This window comes from Panicum virgatum, chromosome 2K (genome assembly GCF_016808335.1).
Source record: "Panicum virgatum strain AP13 chromosome 2K, P.virgatum_v5, whole genome shotgun sequence".
In the NCBI taxonomy this organism is placed as follows: domain Eukaryota; kingdom Viridiplantae; phylum Streptophyta; class Magnoliopsida; order Poales; family Poaceae; genus Panicum; species Panicum virgatum.
Genome location: NC_053137.1, coordinates 49,983,772 through 49,998,280, shown reverse-complemented (window position 1 = coordinate 49,998,280; position 14,509 = coordinate 49,983,772).

Sequence of the window (14,509 nt, the reverse complement as noted above, 5' to 3'; positions counted from 1 at the left end):
TAAGTTTCTATTCCAGCCCAGCAACGAAGTGCCCGTCGGTCTGCAACATTCCCTGGTACGAGTATGCAGCGTAGTGACTAGTTGATTCTTCAATTCCTTGAAGCCCGTTGCGTAGTCCGTGTCGAGTTGTCCAATCCTTTATCAATAGGTACAACGGCAATCAGCGTCCTTCAATTCATGCTAGTCGTTGAGAACTCAGCATGTCGTCGTATTCTGGCGAACTCCGATCCGTTGTTGGCTCTGAAAGTGCATTTGCTAGTTCGAAAGAAGCTGAATCCGGGTGCAAATGGGATTTCAAATGATTCTTCTGTTTCGTAGCATGCAGCGCAGACTCACTTGGTAAATAGCCTTCCCTAAAAGAGGCAAGGTGCTCACACATGAAATTCCCTTTTTCAGGATATCCTATTTTACTTTTAAGCCATACTAGGGGCAAAGCCATCGAGACTATATCCATCACCAGGAAGAAGCTAAGCCAGAATTTCATTAGGATAAGCCAGAGATATCTAGTACAGTAACTGTGGTTGAATTGCTGCATAGCCCCCCCCCCCTAATACGAATTTGGCAAATCCTAGTTCTCAAGTTAGCGCACCATTCTTTTCATTGAGGTAAGTAAATATTAGTAGGCAGCCCGTTGCAAGGAAGGAAAGAGCAAGAGCTAGGGCAAAGTGCTCGAGTTACGGTTGTGGACTCTGAATTGTAAGCCGAAGAAGCATTCCTGTGACCTGGCCCCTTCAAATATTGGAAAATAAACTCTATGTATCTGCCGCCCATATTGATATTGATTTTGCGGCCTTTGTGCAGGTATTGGTACGGGTCATGCTGTTGAGTTGGAAGCAGTTGGTTAAGGTAAGTATATATTGGCACTTCTGGTTTCATGGAATTTCCAGCATAGGGCAAAAGTCTTGGTTGGGAGGGATATTTGGTATTGAATTGGGTCTTGGTTGTGGTGGTGGAGGGATTAGGTCTAATATGAGGTCTCATGTTTTGAGCTGGTTCGGAACTTTCATCTTTCTTCTGGTGCTGCCAAGACCTGCCTCAAAGTAGATCTTCGGAAAGCCTACGACAGCGCGGCAATTTATCTACAATAAAAAAACCCATCTTCCCTTCCGGCGACTTATAGATGGAATCTAAATCTACAAACGCGTCTTTTTTGAAACTCGATTGAGTCTATATTTAGGTCTTTGAGACAGGCTCAAAATCAAAATCCAAACAGGTTGGAGCTGCTTTTGCTTACTCCTTTCCTTGGTACTGCCCAGCAGGAAAGAAAAAGACTCTATCTCGAACCGTTGCCAGCAGCTTAGAATTCTACAGTGGAAAAGTATGATTCGTTCATCCGGAAGATAGGATATAGAGCCGGCCGGTATTTTATTTAATGAAGAAAATGCTGACACCCGTGCTCTCTGGACCTCACGAAGTAATCACATCTTTGATGTATGTGCCAGGTCTCATTATCTAAATGCATGAAATAAAAATACTTGATATCAGAAGAGATAGAGATGGTTCTTTTGTTCGGGAGACAACCATTGTAGATTCCAGCCGAGAAGACCAGGAAAAGAGAAGGATAAAGAATGTCATATATCTCAGGAGCTAGATCACTTCCCGATGAACAAGTCAGAATTGCCTCAACAAAAATGGATGGAATTGGACCGAAAAAAGCCATTCAGCTTCGTTATCAATTAGGTATCAGTGGGAACATCAAGATGAATGAGTTAACTAAGTATCAGATCGACCAAATTGAAAAAATGATAGCTCAAGATCATGTTGTTCATTGGGAATTGAAGAGGGGGGAACGAGCAGACATCGAACGATTAATTTCTATTTCTCGTTATCGTGGAATTCGTCATCAAGATGGATCGCCATTACGCGGTCAACGAACTCATACTAATGCAAGGACTGCTCGCAAGCAAATTCGGAAATGAAAGAAGGCTACCGAAAGAACAAGCAACGGATTGAGCGCTCATCCCTTGCTAAAGCGCATACGTTTTCTTGCTCCTTGGTACTTGTCTGATCAATCACACTGTTCAATAGTTCTCTTTTTCTTTTTCGTTCGATGAACCGCTTACTAATCACGTATACGTATAGTAGGCCCCCTTCGCCACTCCACGTCTGGCCCGTCTTGGTCTCGCTCACTTCGCCCGCCTATCGTATCGGTTCGGCTTCGTCCGTCAAGCGACTGCTTCTGCCTCAGACAGCTTTACTATCGCTCATGACTGGTAGTTGTCTCTATGTAGTAGTCGGCCTTTGTTAAGCTTCGCCAGAAGCGACTAGTCGCTTCCCGAATGCCTCTTTCTTGTACTAATTAATGTGTATGGTCTAGTCTTTCCAATGCCTCTTTCCTTGCCGCCAACGCACGCTAGATGGAGAGTAAGCAAGCTACCTTGCTTGCATTGCATTCGTTAAACGGTAGCTTCCGCGCCCTTCCTGCCTGCAGAAATTGATGTGAATGATCGTGTCTTCGACATCAATTTAAGTCTGATTAGATATGTCATTGAAACAAATCTGTTTTGTCTCTGTTTTATTTTCGGATGATAAGGATGAGCCAGCCGATCCTAACATAATTTTGGAGGAGCCGGACGACGAAGCCTCAAAATCTGATAAGGATGTCTCCGACGCGACCGGACTGCAACTAGATTTTTTTTAGGGGTCAGGAGGGAAAAAAAAGATATGCTGTTTCCTATCAGTCCCAAGCGGATACCCCCCAGCTTCCACGGTCCGCTTACCGAGGAAGAGATGCGGGAGGACCCAGGGCCAGAGCAAGTTGGGTTGGGGTATAGAGCCGTAAGCGCGGTGGGGGTGACAGAGGATGTGCTCGTACGGTTCATAGTTGGGTATGATATTCTCGTGGATTGTTGGGAACGTCCTCTATATTCGAAATATGCCTTTCTAGGAGCATTACGATCTGCAGCTCAAATGGTCTCTTATGAAGTCTCTATTGGTCTTATTCTTATTGTGCGCCTTGTGAGCACGTTTGGATCCGCGAAGGCAATCGCTCGGATCTTCCCCTAACCCAACCCGGGAACGGACCGGAGGGAACCGCAGCATGAGGAATGTCCGCGTCTCGTCGCAAGGCTCGTTTTGAGTTTTGGGTCATAGGGCGGGCAGTGCAGTCCGGGGCACAAGGGTCCTGGTACTACCCAGGTGCGAAGAACCCCGGAGGTGACTGCAATGAGCAAAAATGTCACTCACCGGCCTAAACGACGAGCAAACACTCGAACGTGAGAGCAAGGGATCACCCAACGAATGGACGAGCTCCAAGGAGGGAGGAGAGAGGGAGGCAAGAACCATGCTTTCAGAGAAGTGGCGGTCCGAATCCACTCTGACAAAAGAAAATAACTGACTAAGCCGTGCCGTAAGGGGGGCTCCACACGGGACGGGGCCAAGGCCTTCATGTATGGGTGACAGATCGGCCATAGGAGTACTCCGGGATATACACCAGGGCAACTAATGTCGAGCATACGATGATGCCGCCCGTTTTCATTTCGTGAAAGTCCCCGGCAGAGGAAAGGGCTGTAGGTGATGGCGCGTTCTGCTTCTTAGGGCGATGAAATCGTTCCTATGGGATCGTGCGTGGCAGCTGGTATAGATGATGATGAAAGGCGGGCCGCTTGAACCGGGACCTATTCTCATAATAGGCAGCAAGCAAAGCTAAATAGGAAAGGGGGCGACTGATGACTGCCTTTTTCGTAAAAATAAAAAAGGGTGGAATGTGGAGCTAATATGGCTGGCTACAAGTATAGCCAAAGAAAGATGAGACGAGACGGACTGTCAGAGGACGCAGCGGGACTACCAGGGGAAAGCCCGCCCCCGCTAGCTAACATAGATATCTATTCTCGGTGCGCATATTCGAGATTTAGAATCTCTTTCCGACCAGGCCAGGCCGAATCGGGCCACCACTTGGGATGGGAATGGCTCAGCCCACATGCATCATTTGATGAAAGCACTCCAGTCCAGTCGCCTCCGATCAGTGGCTTGTCAACCACCGGACCGTAGCTCCTCACCAAATGCCCCTGCGTTGGGGCAACACAGCACATGACTAGTTCGCTCAAGGACCACACCCTCTCGAGAGCTGGATGCCGGCCGAGATGGAGCACCAACCTAGACTTTCCTTGGGCTTGCCTTGCCCCAACATCTAAATAAAGGGCGGGCGCCGAAAAGGAAGCAGTGACGCCTTTTCGACGAAAGCTTAGCCTGGTAGGCGCTGCTTACTCACCCTACTCCCTTAGACAATGCAATGCTCTGAACACGAAAGTTTGCAGTTCAGCCCTCTTCTCCCATGCAGAGTCGCAGGCAGCGCCTCGGATAAAAGCACGGACGAGCCACATGCAGGGAAACTTGCACGTGTGGTTCTGGCCGGGGACCCTTGCTCTCCAGCGTGGGCCGGCACATTGTGCCTTGCCGGGCCACATGCGCGGGAGTCCTGGCTACGACGGGCCGTCCTGTCCCGTCAGTGTCACCACCACACACGCCACCCATGTCAACCTGCCGCACACGTAGTCGCACTCGTCGCACCGATTCCTCGCAGTCTTCTGACAGAGAACCTGTTTTCCCACTCGAAAAGGAAGGAGATGCCTCGCCTTCCATTCCGTCGCATGGAGATCAACCAGACCCATCAAATCAAGGTCGTCGGCCTAGAGAATCCAAGCAAGAAGGGGCCGGGCTACTCCAGGGTGGCCGGGAGTAGGGGGGGGGGGGGTCGTCGCTCGCTGACGCTGAGTCGGAGGCGGCATCGAGATCGGCGCGCGGCGGTGAATGCTCCGAACGGAATAGAAGCCGCCGCGGACGGGCGCGGCATCGGCGCAAGAGCCGGGCCGATGTCGCGCGCGGGATTCGTTCCCCGGGAAGAACACCCCCCCGCGAGACCCGCACGTGAGGCGCCGGGGCCCGGGTCCCCCCAACCTACGCCACGGGTATCCGCGCGCGCCGCGAGACGGAACACACGGGTGGGTGCCCCTGCCCCCCGTGCGCCCGGGGCCGGGGCGGCGCCGCGGAAGCGGAGCACCGGGCCGGAACCCGACCGGCACGGCGCCCACCACCACCGGGAGGCATGTGGCGCGCGGCAGAGGCGGAGGAGGGAGTGGTGGTCCGGGGCGGACGTGGGTGGCGGGGTGCAGGTGCAGCACCGCCGCGCCGATGTATGGATCGCTCCGGCTCGGCCTTGTCGCGGCGTTGATGCTGTGCCCGGTGGTGGACCACGCGGTGATCGTCCTTTTGCACAAAGTTCACCTCTGTTTCTTTTTTTCTTAACAAAGAACCACGAAAGATGCACTCCCATTTTAGGCATCCTTCTGAAAAGGTCACACGAAAAGCACACTGCTCACTTGTCTAGCTTTGAGTATACCATCGCTGTGTGGTTGATCCCCCCCCCCCTTTTCACTGGCCCAGTAGCCCTATGACACACACTCCATAGTCCATAAATCACCGCGTAATGCCCAGCTTGAGGGAGAAACCGATGAGAGATCTGCAGCTTCTGCTGCCTACTAGTGCAATCGCACCAGCTTCTACTGCCGAAGCCGTGCCAAACAAGATAATATGACTCTCACGAGTCGCCAGTAAGATTCAAGAATGACCGAAAATTGCTTGCTTGTGCTGTGCAGCCAAAGAATAAAGATCCCCGGCCCTGACAAACCTCAGAGTCAGAGGGATCAAAAGAAGCGTGATCATGATACTGCGTGGTAGTGGTTGCGCCTCCCCACTGCCCCGGCCCCGGTGCCCGGACCGGCGTACGGCCGAGCGCCCATGCGTGTCGCTCCACGCTTTGCAGGACAAAGATTTCGAGGAGCATAAACCAAAGTCACCTCCGGCAGAAGAAAGCCCCTCCCCTCCCTTTCACTGTGGAAAAAAAGGACCCCTCGTCCCTCGTCGTCTCTCTTTGATGTGGGCATGCATTGCCTGATCAACCTCTCTCTCTTTAATCTCGGCAGCGAAACCTTTTTCCAGAGAGGAGAAAAAAAATCCTGGCACCGAAATTAAAGCAGCCGCTGCTGCCATCGGCGTCCGTGCAGCGCGCCGCGCGCGGTCTACGTGCGCGTCGTCGTTGGCTGGCAGGCGCGCGTGGCCGTTGGGGTGCCGGCCGGCGAGGAATTTCACGCGCACGGCCGGTGTACGCCGGCTGCCAGACTGCCACGCCAAGGGAGCCGGGGGTACAGGCAAGCTGGTCTGGTCCGTTCGACACCGACGCGCCCGTTGCGGTTGGGGCGCGGATCCCGCGACGCGCGCAGCGCAGGACATGCCCGTGCAGGCCGTGCCGGGGCGCAACCGCGCGCGCGGATGGTCTCGGGGCGGGGTGGAGATCTCCTGACCCGGCGCCTCTTCCGCTCTCCTGCCCCGTCCTTAAAAGCCCCTGAAATATTCCGAGGCCAAGGGCAGCAGCAGCTAGCATCTCAAACCTTTCTTCTCCATCCTCCTCTCCCGGCGTAGCTCTCTCTCGCCCAGCCTCTCGGGCATCCCCACTTAGGTACTACCTCGAGCTAGCGTGGGTGTCTTTACATTTGTAGCTAGCTAGCTAGCCCAGCTGCGACATGGGCAGGGATGGCGTGCGCCGCTCGTAGCTCTCTCTCGCCCAGCCTCTCCGGCGAGGTGCAGGAGGCGCCGCCTCCCGTGCATAGCGACGGCCGCTCGTCGCCGCCACCGGATCCGGGAGGCCGTTCCGGCCGGCGGGCGGTGATGATCTGTCTCCGTTCCCGTCCGGCGTGTAGGAAGTAGGATGCGGCGGCCTACGGGGGACGACGGTGATGGTCCCCGGCGTGGCAGGCCAAGGGATGGAGGGGGAGTTCTGGTGGTGATCGCAGACGGCTAAAGGTTGAAGAACGAAGCTAGCTAGCTAACCGGCGGTGATGGTCTCGGTCGATCGGCGGCATACATGGGAAAGCCAGGCATTTTCTCACAGCTCAAGTACCTTCCGTTAGCTTTCCTCTCCATCACTCCATGCATGGTGATGGTTTCTACTAATTGCTCTTGTTTTTTTGTTTGGCATTGTACTACTACCTTTTATCATGTCTCTCTAATTGGGGATTGATCGTTTAGGCATTAGCTAGTAGCAGGTCGTCATTATTGGGATCAAAATAGTAGAGCATGTGCATCTGCATTTCCTCGAGGTGCGATGATACAACTTGTTGCTAAGAAGAAGGTGTCTTCGTATTCTCTCTCTTTCTCCTTTTGTAAGATTCTAAGTAATGCATATGTTCTCGCGAATCACCGACCAGATGCTTGGCTATGCTTGCAATGTTTTATTTATTACCGAATTGCATGGATATATCCAGTTATCCAATTAATACAAGCCTCTTGTATCTTCGCCCAAAAAAAAAAAACTGTTCTGGAGTGCGTCGGCTCTGAGTTTCTGTATTGCATTGCAACTGTCCCGTTTGTGCCGGTTACCACCACAGGAAACCGGTAAATCGCCATGTGCCTAAGAGTTCGCCGTGCGCAAACCATCGGGCACACGGCGAAGAAAGTCTTTGTCGTGGGCCAAATACAGAACACACGGCCAAAATAAAGCCCACGGCGGAAGGAGGCTTCGCCGTGTGCCCTAACCTCGGCACACGGCAAAGGGCAATGTGGCCAGAGCATCACGGTTGGTCAATGCCGTCACATTTTGCCGTGTGCCTCCGTTAGGCACACGGCGAATTTACATCTATACCATGTACCACATGGAGGCACAAGGCAAACATAGCGCCACGTGGCCCGTCGATCACGGCCGGTCGACGTCGTCATATTTTGCCGTGTGGCCAGGTTTGGGCACACGACGAAATTTATATGTTTGCCGTGTGCCAAGATCTGTGGCACACGGCAAAAAATCTTTGCCGTGTGTCCTAGATCGGACACACGGCGAACTCCCGCGCACTTATTAACTCTTTGGCTCACTGACGCTCTCTCTCTGGTCTCTCTCACTCTCTCGCTCCCCATCGCCGCACCGGACACCCCGCCCCGCCGCCACCCCTGTGCGCCGGCCCGGCCCCGCCCCGCCACCACCCCTGTGCGCCGGCCCGGCCCCGCCCCGCCGCCGCTGCGTGGTGCGCAGCGCCGTCCCGCTGCCGCCCCAGCCCTCAGCCCTGGCGCCGCGCCGCCACCGCGGCCCTGCCCTGCCGCCGCCCCTGCGCATCGGCCCCGCCCCGCCCCGCTGCTGCTGGAGAGCCCCCCCCCACCGTCTCCTGCGCCTGGCCTCCGGTGCCATCCGCAGCCCCTCCTGCCACGCCATCCCAGGCTCTCGTACTGCCGCGCCACCGTCCGCGGTACGCATCAATCTCTCTCCCCATTGTTTTCTGAACTAAATTTGTTTTATGATTTCAATTACTGAATAATTGCATAACAAGGACAAAATCAAAGCGCCACAAAGACATATTCAAGCACCGTAGGAAGCTCATGACACAATATAGCTGTAAAGTCGTATATTTAAGCATTCCTATGCCATCCAACACAGCTAGGCAAACAAAAGTCCAGATCCAAGATGAAAGATTTTGAGGATAATTGCAAAACAAATAAAATGACTAATATCTGAATCGAGATATATTAGAAATTGTCCTTACAGATACGAGGAGGATAAAATACGGCAACAAATTAATAAGATAGAAATAACTATATAGTCCCACAAGCAGTAAGCAAGGTGATACTGAATCACTGAACTTGCTTCCACAAACAAAACTACATATTTAGACTTCATAGCACACTGATTCAGAAGAAAGGGGGTGAAACAAACTAGTGAAATACAACAGCAGGCTTCAGTATTTAATTTCATATTTTTTACGTGTACAGGTGCTTTACCTAATAGGATTGCTTAGAAATTCGGCTTCTACATGCAGTTCCTTTTTTTTTTGAAAACTGTCATGCAGTTCCATTTCTTTTAAAACTGTCATGCAGTTCCATTATACACAACTCCAATAATTAATTTGTGCCAGTTATTCTCCCAACTCAGTTATTTTGTTATTGGGACTCAGTTATCCTTGTCTGACCACTCAGTTATTCTGGTATGCGGCCTCAGCTATCCCCCCTCCCAGGCGCCTCCTCCAAATCCAAGACCGTGGGGAGGCCACCTCCACCACCTCCTCCACATCGGGCGAATCCGGTACCCCAGATCTGTACATGCATTTCTAATCATCGCATTCTACCTACAACTACATCAGCAAACTCAGATCCATAAGTGAAATTTGTCTGTGTTTGCTTTGGTGGAGCCATTCAAATATCAAAGTTCTCACCAAATCCTATGACATTACGGAAGAAGTTCTCCAAGATGATTAGCTGGTTAGGTGGGTGTCTGCTCTGTAGCAACTGTGCGACCCATGTCAGCTGCTTCTCCAGCACCAACCACGACAACCCCGTCGTCACCATCAACTACTATGGCAATACTCCAAGGGAAGGAGAAAGTAGTGGTCACGGTAGCCAGCTGGAAGGAGGAAGCCAAGGTCGCGGTAGCCAGCAAGATGCTTTGCCGGATCTTATATCAATGTAATTGCTGGAAAAGTCTTGTGAGATGGATTTCTGTTGCCTGATCTGTATGCATGTACATCTACAGTATCGGTTTGCATGCTACAGAGTAGGTGATTTGTTATGGACTTGTTTGGTGATACTTGTGAGCTTGCTGGCGGACTTGGTTTGATTTGTTGACTTGTGATGATATCTGTGGACTATAGGTGTGATATGTGGACTTGTTTGGTGATATATGTGATATTTGAGATATTTATGTGATATATGTGATATTTGAGCGACATGTGTGATATGTGAGGTGTTTGATTTGCAGGAGCTGAAACTAAAAACAAAAATAAAATTGAATTTTAGACAGCTTTGCCGAGTGTTTTGGCTAAAACACTCGGCAAACAGGCCCTTTGCCGAGTGTTTTGGCCAAAACACTCGGCAAATCTGGGTGCCGAGTGCCATCACTTTTGCACTCGCATTGCTGGAGGCTTTGCCGAGTGTCGGAATTTTGGCACTCGGCAAATCTGGGTGGAGTCTTTGCCGTGTGGCCAGGTTTGGGCACACGGCGAAATTTATATGTTTGCCGTGTGCCAAGATCTGTGGCACACGGCAAAGATGAATTTGAAAACAAAAAAAGGAAAAAATCTTTGCCGTGTGTCCTAGATCGGACACACGGCGAACTCCCGTGCACTTATTAACTCTCTGGCTCACTCACGCTCTCTCTCTAGTCTCTCTCACTCTCTCGCTCACTCGCTCACCGCCGCGCCGGACGCTCCGCCCCGCCGCCGCCCCTGTGCGCCGGCCCGGCCCCGCCCCGCCGCCGCTTCGTGGCGCGCAGCGCCGTCCCGCCGCCGCCCCGCCCCTCCGCCCCGGCGCCGCGCCGCCACCGCGGCCCTGCCCCGGCCCTGCCTCGCCGGCGCGGCCTCGCCGGCGCGCCCCCGCCCCGCCGCCGCCCCTGCGCATCGGCCCGGCCCCTCCCCGCTCCTGCTGCGTGGCGCGCATCGCTGTCGACCCGCAGGAGCCGCCCCTGCTGGAGGTCCCGCGTCGCCCGTCCCTGCTGGAGAGCCGCCCGCCGCCGTCTCCTGCGCCTGACCTCCGGCGCCATCCGCAGCTCCTCCTGCCACGCCATCCCGCGAGGAGGTCCAGCGCCGCCAGGCCCAGGCTCTCGTACTGCCGCGCCACCATCCGCGGTACGCATCAAACTGAACTTTAGGATCACTTGCTTCCACAAACAAAACCACATATTTAGACTTCATAGCACACTGATTCAGAAGAAAGGGGGTGAAACAAACTAGTGGAATACAACAGCAGGCTTCAGTATTTAATTTCATATTTTTCCAGTGTACAGGTGCTTTACCTGATAGGATTGCTTAGAAATTCGGCTTCTACATGCAGTTCCATTTTTTTTTGAAAACTGTCATGCAGTTCCATTTCTTTTAAAACTGTCATGCAGTTCCATTATACACAACTCCAATAATTAATTTGTGCCAGAGCAGGATTGCTCCAGGGAAATTTAGGATGTTCAAATTTGATATAAGTTCCAGGTGAATCCTAGTCATCAATTCCAATTCGAAACAATAGTTCCTGCTCTTACTTCTACTTCTAAGAGAGCCTACCATAATTTAATCCCTTGCAAAAACTAAATAGAAGAGCTTAAAAACTAAAAAAGCATATTAATGTGGTAAGGCATGTAAAATTAATTGAATGTTGCAAGGAAACATGGAATTCAGCCTCGACTTGGTCAGGGCATAGCATGCCATGAAAAGAAAATGGGCGCATTAGAACAAAGTAATAAAAAACTTGAAAAATATTAATTTACCATGAGATCCAACTGTTTGTGAATCTAGTAGGGGGCAGGCATGCAAACACAATAAGCAGATTTTTTTTGAGTCATGACATTGAAAATTTGAGCTATACTTATGTTGTAATTGATGGAATTAGATTGGAACGAGGAGGAGAGAGGAGGACAAGAAAAAGGAGGCCACGCCGCGCACGTCGTCAAGCCCATAGGTGAGCGGCATAAGCAACCTCTCTTTCCGTGTTATGCATAAGCCCATAGGTGAGCGGCATAAGCCCATAGATCACGTAACTTAGTCGTCTCCCGTTTGAAAGAGATACGGTTCGAAATATGCAGCTCTTTGCATATATGGAACCGTATGTGTTTCGAATTGTCCACGTCATTTGGACAGCCCAAGGGTGCGTAGATATGGTTAGTTTTCATGGTCAACTCCGATCCGTGCCAGAGTTTCAGCATCACCTCCCTGTTGTTCTCCGGATACACAATCTCCTTGACATGACGTGTATTTGGAGAGCAGCTGGGAGGTGCTGCCGAAATTTTGTCTCGGCTAGGAGTGGATCATGGAAACCAACCATATCTACGCATCCTCGGGTGGGATTAGGATCTATCTTCACCTATTAGAGTTTGTTAGATATCGTGTATATGAAATCGGTTTTTAAATTTCTCGCTCGTATGTTAAAGGATGGATGACCGTGAGTGGATGTACAAGGTCTGGCAGAGCGAACGAGAGTATATTGAGTTTGCTTTAAAGGTCAATGACTTTTCGGAAAAAAGGCATTTGATAGAGGACAGAGTAGAATGCCGTGTCCATGCACCAAGTGTCAAAATAGGATACATCAATCACAACTCACTATGGTTAAACATATTATCACAAATGGGTTTGTGGAAAACTATACCCGGTGGATCTGCCATGGTGAAGCCCATCGTGCGAGAGAAGAGGTAGTCAGACAATACATCGATGATTATGATGCTGATGCCGGTTGCGCAGACATGTTAGCTGACTTTCATGAAGCATACTTCGAAGAAGGACCTAGAGAGGAACTGCCAGAGCCTACGGCAAAGCAGTATTACGACATGTTGTCTGCGGCACATAAACCACTTCACCAGCATACCAATGTTTCTCAGTTCGATGCTATTGCACGCGTACTGGGCTTAAAGTCTGAGTGTGGCATTAGTCGAGATGGCTTCGACAAAATGTTGATGGTTTTTGGTAGTCTGCTTCCAGAAGGACACATTCTTCCAAAGAGCATGTACGAGGCACAAAAACTTCTTCGTAGTCTTAAGATGCCATATGAGAAGATACATGCTTGTCCGAAGGGATGCATGTTGTTTAGAAAAGAACATGCAGACGCAAATTACTGTACAAAATGTAAATCATCTCGGTGGCTGGACGTAGATTCTGGTGATGGTCAAAAGAAACAGCTCAAAATCCCCGTGAAAATCGTACGATACCTTCCATTCATGCCGAGAATCCAACGTCTGTTCATGACCGAGGATTCAGCACAACATATGAGATGGCACAAAAACGGCAAATGCTACCGTCCTGAGAAGATGATACATCCATGCGATGGTGAAGCATGGAAACATTTTGACAGGCGTCACATAATGAAAGCTCTGGAGGCTCGAAATGTACGTGTTGCGTTGGCAACAGATGGATTCAATCCTTATGGAATGACGGCTGCCCCGTACAATTGTTGGCCCGTGTTTGTTATCTCTCTCAACCTCCCCCCTGGAGTTATCTTTCAACGGCAGAACATATTCTTGTCGTTGATAATTCCTGGATATCCGGGGGATAATATGAGTGTGTTTATGGGGCCTCTTATTGATGATTTGCTCCATGCTTGGGAGGAAGGTGTATGGACATATGACCGAGCTACAAAGACAAACTTCAAAATGCGAGTGTGGTACATGTACTCCCTGCATGACTTGACAGCGTATGCGATATTCTGCGGATGGTGTGTGCACAGGAAGTTCCCTTGCCCAGTATGCAAGGCAGCTATGAGGTTCATCTGGTTGGTGAAGGGTGGCAAGTATTCTTCGTTCGACAAGCACCGACAATTCCTCCCTATTGACCATCCATTCCGACGTGACATCAAGAACTTTACGAAAGGTGTCGTGGTTGATGAACCTCCACCGCAAATGATGTCAAGTGTCGCGGTCCGTGAGTGGTTACAGCCGCTGATGGTTAAAGAAGGTGGTGGTTTTGTGGGTTATGGCGAAGAACATGCCTGGACTCAGAAGTCGGGCCTGTGGAGGCTTCCCTATATGGATGATCTTCTTCTTCCTCATAACATTGATATGATGCACTCGGAAAAAATATTGCTGAGGCACTCTAGGGTACAATCATGGACATTCTTGATAAAACAAAGGACAATGTTAAGACCCGAGTGGATCAAGCTACTTTATGCGATAGACCAAAATTGAATATTCCGCCACCCAAAGATGGTAAGAAATGGAAAAAGCCTGCAGCTGAATTCGTCCTGAAGAAGCACCAAAGGAAAGAAGTACTAGAATGGTTCTAGACTTTAATGTTCCCCGATGGGTATGCAGCGAATCTAAGGAGAGGGGTCAACTTATCTACTATGCGAATCAATGGGCTGAAGAGTCATGACTACCACATATGGATTGAGCGGCTTCTTCCGGTGATGGTTCGAGGCTATCTCCCTGACCATGTCTGGCAAGTGCTGGCGGAGTTAAGCAATTTCTTCCGCCAGCTATGTGCTAAGGAGTTGTCTCGGGCTGTGGTTGAACAAATGGAAAAATTGGCCCCTGTGTTGCTTTGTAAGTTGGAGAAAATCTTTCCACCCGGCTTCTTCAATCCGATGCAGCATATGATTTTGCACCTCCCGTATGAGGCACGGATGGGGGGGCTTGTTCAGGGACGTTGGTGCTACTCGATTGAGAGACAACAAAAGATCCTTCTAACCAAATGCAAAAATAAATGCAAAATAGAATCTTCCATTGCAGAAGCATACATTCTGGATGAAGTCTCCAACTACACAACAAAATACTATGGTGAAACCCTTCCAAGCGTGCACAATCCACCCACTCGTTACAATGAAGCTGAAAATGAAACGAACCTCGGCCTATTCAAAGGGCAACTTGGAAGTGCAAGTGGTGCGACTCCTAAGACCTTGCTCAATGAAGAGTTGCGCACTATCATGATGTATGTGTTGACCAACCTAGTGGAAGTCGAGCCGTATATACAGTAAGTTCTCAACAAACTATTTGCTCGAGTATTAACTATTCTGCATCCAACCCCCTTTACCTCTCGTTTATATAGGGAATTTACTCAACAATTCTGGC